This window comes from Lissotriton helveticus, chromosome 4_1, assembly GCF_964261635.1.
Source record: "Lissotriton helveticus chromosome 4_1, aLisHel1.1, whole genome shotgun sequence".
NCBI classification, from domain to species: Eukaryota; Metazoa; Chordata; class Amphibia; order Caudata; family Salamandridae; genus Lissotriton; species Lissotriton helveticus.
The window spans coordinates 1,824,912,464-1,824,927,536 of NC_136063.1; the positions used below are offsets into that span (position 1 = coordinate 1,824,912,464).

Consider the following 15,073-nt stretch of genomic DNA (forward strand, 5'->3'; position numbering starts at 1 on the left):
AACAGTGGTCATCAAGACTCTGTTTACCATCTGTTCTTGCAGTGACAGAATTCAATTTTTGAAAGTGGTGGACTGTAATCCTGCCTGTGATTTGTAGTGAGTAAAGTGACTAAGCCCACCCTCTTCTAGGGGGCTCTGGGAGCTTTCCCCCGAGGCCCAAGAAACCTGATGTTCCCCGAGAGTTTAGCACAGTTTTTCTAAATTATGCCATGGATGCCCTCCTTTATGCCACGGCCAGCATGTTGTCATGGTTGTTCCCCATGGATGCCCCTTTAAAACCACATGACATACAATATGCAAGCTCCAGAATTTTACCATTAGTGCCCTGCATATACAGTGGGAGATGCTTAGCTAAAAAAAAGTCCTTTAGTATCTTTGTACCAGCATTTTGCCATGGTTGCCCCTCTCCCATATGCCACAATCGCCCTCCTTTATGCCAAGAATAACCTTTAATGGCTAGCATTTTGCCCTGAGAGGCCGTGCCAAGAATTTCTTCTAATATGCCAGCATCAGCGGTTTTCCATGGATGCCCCTCTGCCAAGGTTTAGCTCAGTATGCTAGTGTCAGCATTTGCCTTGGGTGTTCCCAAATGCCAAATATAAGCTATTGTGTGCCCTAGTTTGCCCGTATTTTGTCACAAGGTACTGTATTGCTAAGAACTGACTTCAGTTTGCCAGCACCAGCATTTTACCATGGGCACCTCTTTATGGTACACATTATCTTATATATTTCAGGGCCAAAGGCAGACTCACAAGCATAATACCACACTCTCACTGACTTACATTCACTCATTAACTTATTCTCACTCACTTGCACTCACTCATTCATTCTAACTCACTCGCTTGTATTTACTCTAACTCTGACACACACTTGCACTCACTCTTACTCTCACTCATTCTCACTGGTCCTCGGTTACTCTGACTCACTCTCTTTGACTCTTACCGTCTCTTGTAATTTATCACTTACTCACACTTATTTGCACTCATTCTTACTTTAAGTAGCTCACTGTCATTTATGGTCACTCTTTCTGACTTACTCATTCACACTCACAGTTATGCAGGGATTTGCATTAAAACATGGGTTGTAGATTGGGAACTCCCCAGTAACACCCATGGTACAAGCCTTTATTTACAGGAGCACAAAGCAGCACAAAGTGCTGTTTGAACTACTTTGAGCCTACTACTTTTCAGTGTTAAAGCATTCTGCAGTGGAAAGCAGATAGTTTAACAAGACGTTATGCTACTTTGTGGGACTATGCACCAATGAAAAGTCTTAATAAATCTGCCTCTGAGTCTCACTCATTCTCACTCACTACCTGTCCCTAATTCTCACTCACTTTCATGAACACACACGTACACATGCTCACACTCACACAAACACACTGTCACCCTCATGCACTCAACATATATTTAAAATCATTTTATTTTATTCATCACAGCTGCCAGCGGAGGGTTCGTTCCAGATCACGGTGCTTCATTTTTATACACTAATTGTGAATAAAACATTATTGCTCAGAATTAGCAAAATAAATGTGAAGAAAAGGAGAGTGGGGCCTGACACTTCCAAGTGCAAGCTGCCTGTGTGGTCATGACACTCTTCAACACAGGGTTGCAAATGCAGTACCAGAGGGGGCAACCAGGAGTCAGAGCTTCGACCCTTGGCGACCCATAAATCATATCAATGGAGCTTTGAAACATGGCTTGCCCAGCAAATGTCACCACAGGGTCTAGATACATCACATCATTCATTTATAGTGCAACATGGGAGCACAACATAGGGGCATATTCACAAGGAGCTATCGCGGAATTAACTGCACTTTATCGCAGCCATATTCGTGATAAATTTACCCCACCATTCACAAGCTGGTGATAACAGCAGCGCCAGTTTACCAGCGATAGCAGCTGCAAAAAACATCGCCACAGAGGACCCCCGCAACTATCGCTAATGAGATGCAGAGTAGGTGTTCCCTTGACAAAAGCCGCAACAACACCACACCTCAACATTTACAACGACCAGACAGATCGGCGATGAGAACACAAAACACACAATAAGGTGCGTTAGCAGCAGGAATTTTACACCTGCTCTGACCTGGTGTAAAGTTGGATGGCAGCCTGCACCACAATAGGGAGTCCTGCCCAGTGGGTATTCGGAAGGGCAACAGATGCCATGGAGCAACTGAACATGCAGCATGGACACCCAAGAGGGCCACAACACCCACCCAGCACATCCCACCAGACCCCCACAGGGGCAGCTCAGACAATTCCAGCGGCCCCCTAGGAAACGCACCTGCCTCACAGGCACAACATCTGACAATGTCACTATCCACCACAGGCTGAATGGGACAACCACCCCACGCATCCTGGCCATTATCGCCTAAAAGGCCTACAGCACCAACACAGCGGACAACCAACATCCCACCTCACACCAAGCTGCTGGCCATGCCCCACCTGTTGGCCCTGGCACACTCCAAACAACACTCGCCAGAGTCAGCGAAGTCTCACAGCCAGCCACATCCAAGACCCCCACGCCTGTCCTGGACATCCCCATCTTCCTGGCACCCCAGTCACCAAACAACAAACACAATGTGCAGGAACCGCTGGAGACCAAGCAAGGACCACACGCCACAGCTGGATGCACGTACGTGTAGGGGGCAATCCACTGCAATGCACACGTCACAAGTTAACCACCAAGGTGCACAACAACATGCCCACCCACAAGACACGATAGAACAACTCACAATGGTAACCTGGGCAAGCCGTGAACATGAATAGTCTACGGCATGGCACCTTAGCCACACAACAGACGAACAATGAGAGAGTTGGCAACCAGGCATGTGTGAAGGATGCAATAGAACCATGATTGGGAGAGTACACAATGCCAAGAGTGGTGGTGAAGTACTGAACACACCCATATCCACAGCAACATACACCTCTGGTGAATGGAGTGCAGTGGACAGTGGATGCAACCATGTCACCCCTGCCAGTGGGGGTCCTTGCAAGAAGGTTGCCTGTTACGCCCCATCCATAAGCATGAGCAGAGTGGGTTGGGCTGGCGTACGCCAGGCCAGCGTAGGGGTGTGAATAAAAAGCACATAGTCCTGGGTGTAGTCCTCTTCCGGAAAGCCCAACATCTCTGCCGGGGCGGGGCTTCACTCCCAGCTACGAGGCCGATGCCGTCCTGATAAGCGGAGTTGCCTGAGATCCTGTCCGCCTGCCATTCCCCGGCCCACTGGACCACGAACCCATCAGGCCTGACCCTACGCAGCCAGGCCAAACTGATCAGCATCCGACACCGACGTGTGTCATGGAGGGTCCACCACATGCCAGTGTAAGCTCCAAGCTTACAGACCACCGCTGTCCCCCTGGCGCTGGCCCACATTACTCCTTTCTCGTTATCATATTCTACCAGCGTCCTCTGCGATCCAGTGGGTCCCATATGTGAGACTGTGTCCTAGTTCCTTAATGGCCCCAAATCCGGTAAGGCCAAGCCTTGAACAAATAACAAACTTACCAAATGCCAATACTGCTTCCTTATTTGCACTCTTTCTTCTGGCATGTCCTATTGAAAATACAACAACATGGACTGCAGACTCCTTTTTCTGTCAAAAATTAATCTTATCTTTTATTTAATTTTTTCAAACATATCAAATTTTAGTCATTACTTTTTTAATCCTAGTCTAACATCACACTCCTAAATTTCCCTCATAACACATCTTTTGCATTCATTCCATTTTCTATCATTCTGTTATGGTCCGAATCGCGCCTCACTGTGAAGCTGCCGGGGAATGAAACTACATTGCCCAGAATGCTTAGCGGCAGGAGGCGGGGTATATAGGCAACCACTTCCTAGGCCCGGTGTCGGATATCCTGAATCTTGACCCGGATGTTTCTTGTTCGATCAGGTTTCTGCTGAGGAGTCAGGCCATCCCGTTGTTCGTTGTCCATATCCTGGTACCCCGGAGGAGTTGCAGAGGCGTTCGGAGCGCTAACTGAGCAGGCGGTGAGGTAACCGCTACTCCGTGGAGCTTATTTCTTTGCAAGCAGTCAAGCGCATCATTCCCGTTTCCTCCGTTGGCGAGCCTCTTTCCTCGGCTCTTGCGGAGGGAAATTGTTACCTAAGTGTGCGCGAGGGGAGTATTCCGTTTCCGTTGGCGAGCCTTATTTCCTCGGCTCATGCGGAAACGGGGTTTGTCACTTCCCGGTTCCATTACCATATTCCGTTGGCGAGCCTTCTTTCTACGGCTATTGCGGAAGTGGTTCCTTGTTTGTTATCCTTTATAATTTATCAAATCCTCTGTTGGCGAGCCTTCTTTCCACGGCTATTGTAGAGGGTTTGCATCGTCCGTTTCCATATGGGGAATTGATCTTGGTGAGGTTAACCAGGCGCCCTCCTTCATCTCTCGGAGGTTTCTGGCAAGAGTCTCCATACGAAAAGGTACTCGTTTTCTTTACATTATTTGGGTGACGTAACCCCCAGCTTTCTTGGACAACTGTTAAGGCATTGTTCCTAGAACCCCACTTTGAGACTTGAAGGGAAGGAAAGAAAGGTAGGTGTGTTACCGTCCTAGACTTCCTTATTGCAGATGGTAGGGTTCATTGCGCATGTGTATTTACTTTTCGAATCATATTTTGTGTTGCAAAGGGGAGGATCCCGTTAGGCTGCCAAGGCCAGATCTCAGTAGAAGAGAGGTATCTTCTGAGTATAGCAGCCATTCCTTATTTTCAAGGTAGGGGGAGTATAAAACGACCTTACCTGATAGAGCAGATTATTCATACAAGAAACGTTTCCAACCTCTTGTTCTTTGTCTTACAGCTCTCCCTCCCCGCTGTCCCCTTCCTTCCCTTCCCGTTTTTTCCTTCAGCCCTCATCTGATCCTTCCTTAGCCCAAGGCTGTTATAGCACGCTGGGTTTGGATAGATCTGGAGGGGGCCTTTATATCTACACGCTGATCCCGAGGAAGAAGAAGATAACACATTCATTCATTCATATCCTATCTCCACACACCCTTCTCGTTCATTAATTTGCTGCACATCTCCCATACACCCTATATTTTAGTAAAACTATTTAATCCCTATCTCTATACAAAGCCATAGTTGACACTATAAACACAAAAATTCAAGTACTAACAATGAATCAAACTTTGTTTAAAAAGTCTTATGGCTAACAACATAAAGTAGTCTACCCGTTTCGAACTCTTGCCCTTTCTAGAGTTCTCTTCAGGACCACGCAGCTGAACCACAAAACACAAACAAAGCTTGGATTACCTCTTGGAACCCCACGGTCTCTTTTGGTCACAAGTAACTTCTTGTCTACTAAATCTCACCTTTTCTTATGCTTGCTTGGTTCAATCAAATTCTTTCAATAGAAGACCAATTACCTGAATTGAATAAGCATATAAGTCTTAGAAGATGTCCTTCTTGGCATGTCTGGAGAGTGCTCGTATAAATGTAGAACACAGACTTACATTAATTGTCCGAACTTCAGCCTGCTTGTCTCGTAGAAAGCGGAGTGTGGAAATCAGGCGTCTGTAAAAATCTTAAATATATATACAGGTCTGTTAGGAGTACGTTTACGTCCTGCTAATAGGATTGAGGTTAACTGCACATGTTTGAATACATTCCAAAACGTATTGTCAGAAAATGCTTACTTGGGCTGAAAATGATGCTACACACAGTACGAGGGTGAATAATTCTTTGTTTCTGTCAAATCAATGCTTGCCGAGAATTTGCCTACAATTCAAACAGGCGTATTATTCCATTGCATCCTTATAAATACAAAATCTACTTTGGGATTGTCCCAGTGTGTGCGATTCTTACCTCCTGTTTTCGTCAGACTTTTTGGCCGATGTTACATGGAACCGTGCGGACGTCTGCAGCCGCGGCGTTTATTCTTTCCCGTGGTTTGTGCCCGGGTGGTAAACTTGCCTCCGGCTTAGTGTGCTTAGATCGAATCTGTAGTGATACAAAATTGATTGTGACTCTCCCTCAGTGAAAATCCTGAGTTTGGCAAGAGCGGCATGTCCAATCTTTTACAATTACCTGGTTTATAGATCCTGTTCCTAGTCAACGCTCTTGGGATGCTGTTTTCCCGTACCTGCTCACTGCAAAGAGGCGTTTCTGAGGCGGTGCCTCGTCACGTATTTAACATGGCAGCCTGGGAGTTGTAGTTAATGAGCCCGTTTTACGATTATAGTGCCAAGAGCTTCAATACTTTTATGGAGTGTACAAAACACTTCTTTTGGTCTGTGACATTGTTTGATGTATACATCACGGATTTAGATTTTATCAGAAAATTATTCATCGTGATTTTTTGAGCAGCCATCTTAAATAAAATGTATTGATGTGTGTTTGCATGAACATATCTTGAAATTTTCAGATTAATGGACTCCCAGAGAAAGAGGGCGGTTTCATAAATGTTGGTGTTAGCCCTTCATTATTTTATTACCTCAGTTTTTTTTGGGGTGTAGTTGTCCGAGGGCGGAATGTAGTGTTTTATACCATTAAAACCAGTTATCAATGTGCCTATCTCTGGTGTTTAGTGAACATCAATCTTCTGTAGCTGTTCCATCTTGGACGTTCTCTATGCTCTGCGATTTCCTTTCTTCTTGTCCGTAGGCTCTTGTAGTAGTGGCCTATCATCCTAGTTTATAAATTCCTGAAATTTCATTGAGCCCATGTACCGCAGTATTATACTTGACAATCAGCATTGCCTCTCTCCTTGACAATTTTTCTTCGACATCTCCTCCCTTGCATCCTGTTCTACTTTGGAGATCACTGTCCACATTAGGTCATTTTCTGTATGGTTATTCAGTTTCCAATGATTAACTAATGGCGCTGTTTGAATGTTCCTTCTTATTTTGGATTTATGTTGTGTGATTCTTGTTCGTACTTCCTGACTGGTTTTTCCAATGTACAACATTTTGCAAGGACATCTAAAATCCATATATCACATTTCGTGACTTACAGTTTGTAAATGTCTCATGTCTCCAGTATATTGCATTATGTTCAAATAGAATCCCTTTCTCTGTATTTGTGCAGCAGATGCACGACCCACATCTGTGATGTCCTTGTACTGGTGGAAGCCCCACGAAAGATCTCACTGTGATTTGATTTCTGGGGGGTATTGCTGCCCTCAGAATCTGATTAGCGAGACTTTGATCCTTTTTAAAGGCAAATAGAGGTTGATTGTGTAGAGTTTCATTCAAATTTTTTACCAAGTGCCAATTCTGATTGACAACTTTTTTTAGGAGATTCGAATTTGGACAGAATGTTGACAGACATACCATTCTTTCTGGTTGATCTTTCTTCCTTTTTTCAAGAAGTACTTCCCTGGGTGTCCACCACGCACGTTTATTGACCTTTTTAGGAGGTTTTTTGGGTATTCTCTATCTTTCAGATTTTCGGTCATTTTCGCTGCGTGATACATATATTCATCTTTGAAATGGCAATTTCTTCTTATTCGAAGATACTGCCCAAAGGGCAGATTTTCTTTAAGATTTCTGGGGTAGTTACTTCGGAAATGCAGTGCCTTGTTGTGATCTGTTTGTTTCTTATAGAGAGTGGTCACTAGACCTCCTTCTGGCGGATATACCTCAATGTCTAGATATGCCATTCTTGTTTTTGAAAAATTGATAGTTAATTTGATGTCCTTAGTTCGATTATTCAACCATTCATTAAATTGTCTCAGTTTGTCTTCATTTTCAGACCATACCATGAAAACATCGTCGATGTAACAACTCCATGTTTCGATGTATTCAGAAAAGGGGTTATTCCGGTAGATAAATCTTTCCTCATATCTGGCCATAAACAAAACGGCTAGCTCTGGGGCAAAAGGGCACCCCATTGCCACTCCCCGTACTTGATAGTAATAGTCCCCATTAAAATTGAAGTCAGTTTCTTTTAGGGCGAATTTTGCCAGCTACATAATGAAATCTGTTGTAACTTGCATCGGTCTTTCTCGATTTTCGAGAAAAGACTCAATCACCTCTAGGCCTTCTTGTTGTGGGATCTGGGTATATAAAGATACCACATCTAGTGTAACTAAATAGTTTACATTCTCTTCAAAAGTTGGCGTGGTTACTTTATTGATGAAGTCTGTTGTGTCTCCTAAAAAAGATTTTACCTCTGACATGAATGGCTTCAGAAAAAAGTCAACAAACTTGGAAATTGGCTCCATGAGTGACTCACAGCCTGAAACAATAGGCTGGCCAGGCGGAGTTGTTTCACTTTTATGTATCTTTGGAAGTACATAAAATAGAGGGGTCCTCAGATTTTTGTTTTTTAGATATTCATATTCCTTTTTCCCAATTAAGCTTTGAGTGAACCCCTATTCCAAAATTACTTGGAGGGTATTTTTCAAATCTGAAGTTGGGTCTTTATTGATCTTACGGTAACATTCTGTGTCATCTAATTGTCTCATCACCTCAGAGGTGTAGTTCTCTCTGTCCCATATAACAATTGATCCCCCTTTATCTGCCTGTTTTATTATCACTGACGTGTCATTCCTCAGATTCTTCAGAGCTTCCATTTCCAGTTTTGATGTATTATATTAAGTCCAGCTACGTTTTTTCTACATTTCTGTTAGAGCCGAGAGGATCGTTTTTTCGAATGTTAAAACTTCCTTGTAGATGGTGGGCAGAAAGTTGATTTTTTTCGTAGTCCTGTAATCTCTGGTATTTGTGTCAAAAGATTGTCCGCAAAGAAGGTTTTTAATCTTATTTTGCGGCAAAATTCATTTGCCTCTGTTTTTAGTCTTACAAAATCTGTTTTTCTAGAAGGGACAAATGATAGTCCTTTATTCAATATACTCTCCTCTTCGAATGTTAGAACCTTTATGGACAAGTTATATATTGGTGATAGCGTAAATTTTTGTAGTTCTGGCAGTGGGTAGGCATTACCCATGGCTGTTGGTTGTATCTCAAGCGCCCTCGCGCTCTTTGTTGGCCTCTCCCTAAAAAAGGGACTTGTTGCTGCTGGAAATATCCTCTTCTATCTGTATTTCTCTGTATGTCTGCCTTTTCAGTACGGGAGTGGCAATGGGGTGTCCTTTTGCCCCAGAGCTAGCCTTTTTTTTCATGGCCAGATATGAGGAAAGATTTATCTACTGGAATAACCCCTTTTCTGAATACATCGAAACATGGAGTTGTTACATTGATGATGTTTTCATGGTATGGTCTGGAAATGAAGACAAACTGAAACAATTTCATGAATGGTTGAATAATCGAACTAAGGACATCAAATTCACTATCAATTATTCAAAAACAAGAATGGCATATCTAGACGTTGAAGTATATCCGGCAGGAGGCCTTGTGACCACTCTCTATTAGAAACAAACAGATCGCAACAAGGCACTGCATTTCCAAAGTAACCACCCCAGAAATCTTGAAGAAAATCTGCCCTTTGGGCAGCATCTTCGAATAAGAAGAAATTGCCATTTCAAAGATGAATATATGTATCACGCAACAAACCTGACCGAAAATCTGAAAGATAGAGGATACCCAAAAAAACTTGAAGAGAGGAAGAAAGATCAACCACAAAGAATGGTATGTGTGTCTACGTTCTGTCCAAATTCGAACGCCCTAAAAAAAGTTGTCAATCAGAGTTGGCACTTGGTAAAAAATTTGAATGAAACTCTACACAATCAACCTCTATTTACCTTTAAAAAGGATCAAAGTGTCGCTAATTAGATTGTGAGGGCAGCAATGCCCCCCAGAAATCAAATCACAGTGAGATCTTTTGTGGGTCTTCCACCAGTCAGCCGCGGCCCATGGAGGGAGTTACGGTGGGGCAGGGAGGCGGGGAGGGGGAGGGGCAGGGTGGAGGGTGCTAAAAACTGGCATATGGATGATTGCAGGTAAGTACACAATTTAATTAATAAAACGAATTTCGTAGCGCACTCTGCATCGCAAAATGCGATGCTGTGCTCGCTACGAATTTCGTTTTATTAATTAAATTGTGTACTTACCTGCTATTATCCATATGCTGGTTTTTAGCACCCTCCACCCTGACTCTCCCCCTCCCCGCCTCCCTGCCCCACCGTAACTCCCTCCACGGGCTGCGGCTGCCACCAGTACAAGGACATCACAGATGTGGGCCGTGCATCTGCTGCACAAATACAGAGAAAGGGATTCTATTTGAACATAATGCAATATACTGGAGACGTGAGACATTTACAAACTGTAAGTCACAAAATGTGATATATGGAATTAGATGTCCTTGCAAAATGTTGTACATTGGAAAAACCAGTCAGAAAGTACGAACAAGAATCACACAACATAAATCCAGAATAAGAAGTAACATTCAAACAGCGCCATTAGTTAATCATTGGAAACTGAATAACCATACAGAAAATTACCTAATGTGGACAGTGATCTCCAAAGTAGTGCAGGATGCAAGGGGAGGAGATGTCGAAGAAAAATTATAAAGTAGAGAGGCAATGCTGATTGTCAAGTATAATACTGCGGTACATGGGCTCAATGAAATTTCAGAAATGTATAAACTAGGATGATAGGCCACTACTACAAGAGCCTATGGACAGGAAGAAAGGAAATTGCAGAGCATAGAGAACGTCCAAGATGGAACAGCTACAGAAGGTTGATGTTCAATAAACACCAGAGATAGGCACATTGATAACTGCTTTTAATGGTATAAAAGACTACATTCCGCCCTCGGACAAATATACCCCAAACAAAACAGAGGAAATAAAATAAGGAAGGGCTAACACCAACATTTATGAAACCGCCCTCTTTCTCCGGGAGTCCATTAATCTGAAAATGTCAGGATATGTTCATGCAAACACATACCAATAAAGTTTATTTAAGATGGCTGCTCAAAAAATCAACATGAATAATTTGCTGATAAAATCCAAATCCGTGATTTACACATCAAACAATGTCACATACCAAAAGAAGTGTTTTGTACACTCCATAAAAGTATTGAAGCTCTTGGTACTATAATCGTAAAATGGGCTCATTAACTACAACTCCCTGGCTGCCATGTTAAATACATAACGAGGCAGCGCCTCAGAGACGCCTCATTGCAGTGAGCCGGCACGGGAAAACAGCATCCCGAGAACGTCGACTAGAAACTGGGGGGCATATTATCAAGGGGGTTTATCTCCGCTTTTTTGGCTTTAAAAGCCAAGAAAGCGGAGATAAAATTATCTCCCTATTACCAAGCTGTCGCTAACACCAGTTAGCGACAGCTAATAGGAGATAGCGACCATCTTGGGCCCCGCTTTGCATGTCAGTGATATTTATCACTAATGACATGCAAAGTGGGCGTGCCATGATGTTAGTGACTGGAAACAGTCGCTAACATCGCTATCTCCTATTACCAACTTTTGGAGATATTCGCGCTAAGCGCGAATATCTCCAAAAGCTAACACCTGCCCTGAGCAGTTCTTAGCCATGTTATCCAATGGGAGGTGGATAACATGGCTAAGAGCATTTGCTCGATAATGCATGAATATCGCTGACTTTTCAGCGATATTCATGCATTGCGGCCGTTTTTTATCGCATTTGCGATAAACCTTGCTAATAGCAAGGTTTATCTGCGATAAAAATCGCCGATTTGCGGCGATAATTTTTGTCTCTAAACAAGATAGAGACAAAAATTATCTCTGTTGGTTGGTAATATGCCCCTGGATCTTTAAACCAGGTAATTGTAAAAGATTGGACATACCGCTCTTGCCAAACTCAGGATTTCCACCAAGGGGAGAGTCACAATCGATTTTGTATCACTACAGATTCAATCTAAGCACACTAAGCCGGAAGCAAGTTTACCGCCCGGGTGCAAACCACGCGGAAGAATAAACGCCGCGGCTGCGGACGTCCACACGGTTCCATGTAACATCGGCCAAAACGTCTGACGAAAACAGGAGGTGAGAATCGCACACACTGGGATAATCCCAAAGTAGATTGTGTATTCATAAAGATGCAATGGAATAATACGCCTGTTTGAATTGTAGGTGAAAATGTCAGCAAGCATTGATTTGACAGAAACAAAGAATTATTCACCCTCGTACTGTGTGTAGCATCATTTTCAGCTAAAGTAAGCATTTTCTGACAATACATTTTGGAATTTATTCAAACATGTGCAGTTAACCTCAATCCTATTAGCAGGAAGTACTCCTAACAGACCTGCATATATATTTAGGATTTTTACAGACACCTGACGTCCACACTCCACTTTCTACGAGACAAGCAGGCAGAAGTTCGGAAAATTAATGTAAATCTGTGTTCTACATTTAGACCACTCTTCAGACATGCAAGGACATCTTCTAAGACGTATTTGCTTGTTCAATTCATGTACTTGGTCTGCTATTGTAAGATTTTGATGAACCAAGCAAGCATAAGAAAAGGTGAGATTTAGTAGACAAGAAGTTACTTGTGACCAAAAGATACCGTGGGGTTCCAAGAGGTAATCCAAGCTTTGTTTGTGTTTTGTGTTTTGTGTTTCAGCTGCGTGGTGCTGAAGAGAACTCTAGAAAGGGCAAGAGTTTGAAACGCGTCGACTACTTTATGTTGTTAGCCATAAGTCTTTTTAAACAAAGTTTGATTTATTGTAATACTTGAATTTTTGTTTCCATGGGGGTCGATTCCGATTCGTGAAAAAAACTGTCCGTACGATTTGTATCCGGAGCCCTCTCCGTACGAATCGTACCAGTCCGTCCGAGTTGCGAAGTACGATCCGTATTCTGTGAATCCGTCCGAATCGTCGCGATCCCTACGTATTGCAAGGCTGAAACCGTGAACCGTACGACTCGTACACATACCGTACGACTCGTACACATGCCGTACGACCCGACGAGTACGATCCGGGCCGGGGTATGAGGACTCGATTCGTACGGTCCACGTCAGGTAAGGGCGAGTCGTACGGAAAAGCACACAAACACATACACACCGTACGGTCCGTACCCCCCATAATCGAAGGGGTACGCACCGTACCCCTGCGATCATGGGGTATACGAGCCATACCCCCATTGTACGATCAGTGTACGAGCCGTACCCCATGTACGATCGGTGTAGGAGCCGTACACCCATCGTACAATGGGGTACGGCTCGTACACCGATCGTACAATGGGGGTACGGCTTGTACACCGATCGTACAATGGGGGTACGGCGCGTACACAGATCATACAATGGGGGTACGGCTCGTACACCCCATGATCGCAGGGGTACGGTACATACCCCTGCGATCATGGAGGGTACGCACCGTACCGGGGGGGCCGTTCCGTACCTGTTTCGGCGCGAACTCTGCTTTTACGGCTGTTTTCAGCTCCCGTAGAAAAAGGGTCGTACGGTGCGTAGCCGACACGTATCATACTTGCTGGGTCGTAAAAACCAGCCGCGAACCGTACAGATGTCGCGTACAACGGGTTCCGAGGGAGAATCGTACGGAGATTAGAGTCGTACGGTGTCTTGTACGACTCGTACGGAGTACGGCTCCTGGTACGAATCGTACTTCGTCGTACGTACGGGACGTTTACAGGTAAGATACGTATGGGGAAAAAATGCTCCATACGACGATTCGGAGCGCTTTTTACCGGATCGGAATCGACCCCATAGTGTCAACTACGGCTTTGTATAGAGATAGGGACTAAAATGTTTTACGAAAATATAGGGTGTATGGGAGGGATCACTGACATAATATCGACTGACAAAATATCGACCACCAAAAATATAGAGGAAAAAATATCTACAGACAAAATATCGAGTTTGTATGTATAAACAGGTAAGTACAAAAATATCGAGTACAGAATATTGTTTACAAAAATATAGTTCTAAAAAATATCGACTTTATTAAAAACAGTGTTAAATTAAATTAAAATTTTAAATAAATTACTAAAATATACTTAAAAATACTTACATTAAATTATAATATTTAAATATTTAATAAAAGTTATAAAAAAATGTAACAATCATATTTGTTAAAACATATATATATATTAACATAATATAATTAAATAATATCCAATATTATTAACGTAGAATAGCAAAATGTAAAAAATACTATTCCCACTCCAGTGGGTGCAACAGTGAGGAAAGCGTTGGATAGCGTAGGGGTAAAAAATACTATTACCACTCCAGTGGGTGCAACAGTAGGGAAAGCGTTGGATAGCGTAGGGGTTTAAATTACTATTCCCACTCCAAAGAGTGCAACAGTAGGGAAAGCGTTGGATAGCGTAGGGGTTTAAATTACTATTCCCACTCCAGTGGGTGCAACAGTAGCGAAAGCGTAGGATAGCGCAGGGGTTAAAATAACTATTCCCACTCCAAAGAGTGCAACAGTAGGGAAAGCGTTGGATAGCGTAGGGGTTTAAATTACTATTCCCACTCCAAAGAGTGCAGCAGTAGGGAAAGCATTGGATAGCGTAGAGGAAAAAATTACTATTCCCACTCCAGTGGGTGCAACAGTAGGGAAAGCGTTGGATAACGTAGGGGTTTAAATTACTATTCCCACTCCAAAGAGTGCAACAGTAGGGAAAGTGTTGGATAGCGTAGGGGTTTAAATTACTATTCCCACTCCAGTGGGTGCAACAGTAGGGAAAACGTTGGAGAGCGTAGGGGTTAAAATTACTATTCCCACTCCAGTGAGTGCAACAGTAGGGAAAGTGTTGGATAGCGTAGGGGTAAAAATTACTATTCCCACTCCAGTGAGTGCAACAGTAGGGAAAGTGTTGGATAGCGTAGTGGTAAAAATTACTATTCCCACTCCAGTGGGTGCAACAGTAGGGAAAGTGTTGGATAGCGTAGGGGTAAAAATTACTATTCCCACTCCAGTGGGTGCAACAGTAGGGAAAGCGTTGGATAGCGTAGGGGTAAAAATTACTATTCCCACTCAAAAGAGTGCAACAGTATGGAAAGCGTTGGACAGCGTAGGGGTAAAAATTACTATTCCCACTCCAGAGAGTGCAACAGTAGGGAAATTAAATACTTCATATATTATTTCAATAAATATAAATTAATATCGATCAAAAATTTATTAAAAGTAATTACGAATTTAATATAATATAATAATTAATCAATTAAAATTACAAATTAAATTTAAATATTACAATTATTTAACTATTA

At 43.0% G+C, this 15,073-nt stretch overlaps 1 pseudogene; it reads right to left on the bottom strand.

Moving 5' to 3' along the window:
* Positions 1-15,073, bottom strand: part of LOC144828228 (uncharacterized) — a 59,018-nt pseudogene that overhangs the window by 27,775 nt on the left and 16,170 nt on the right.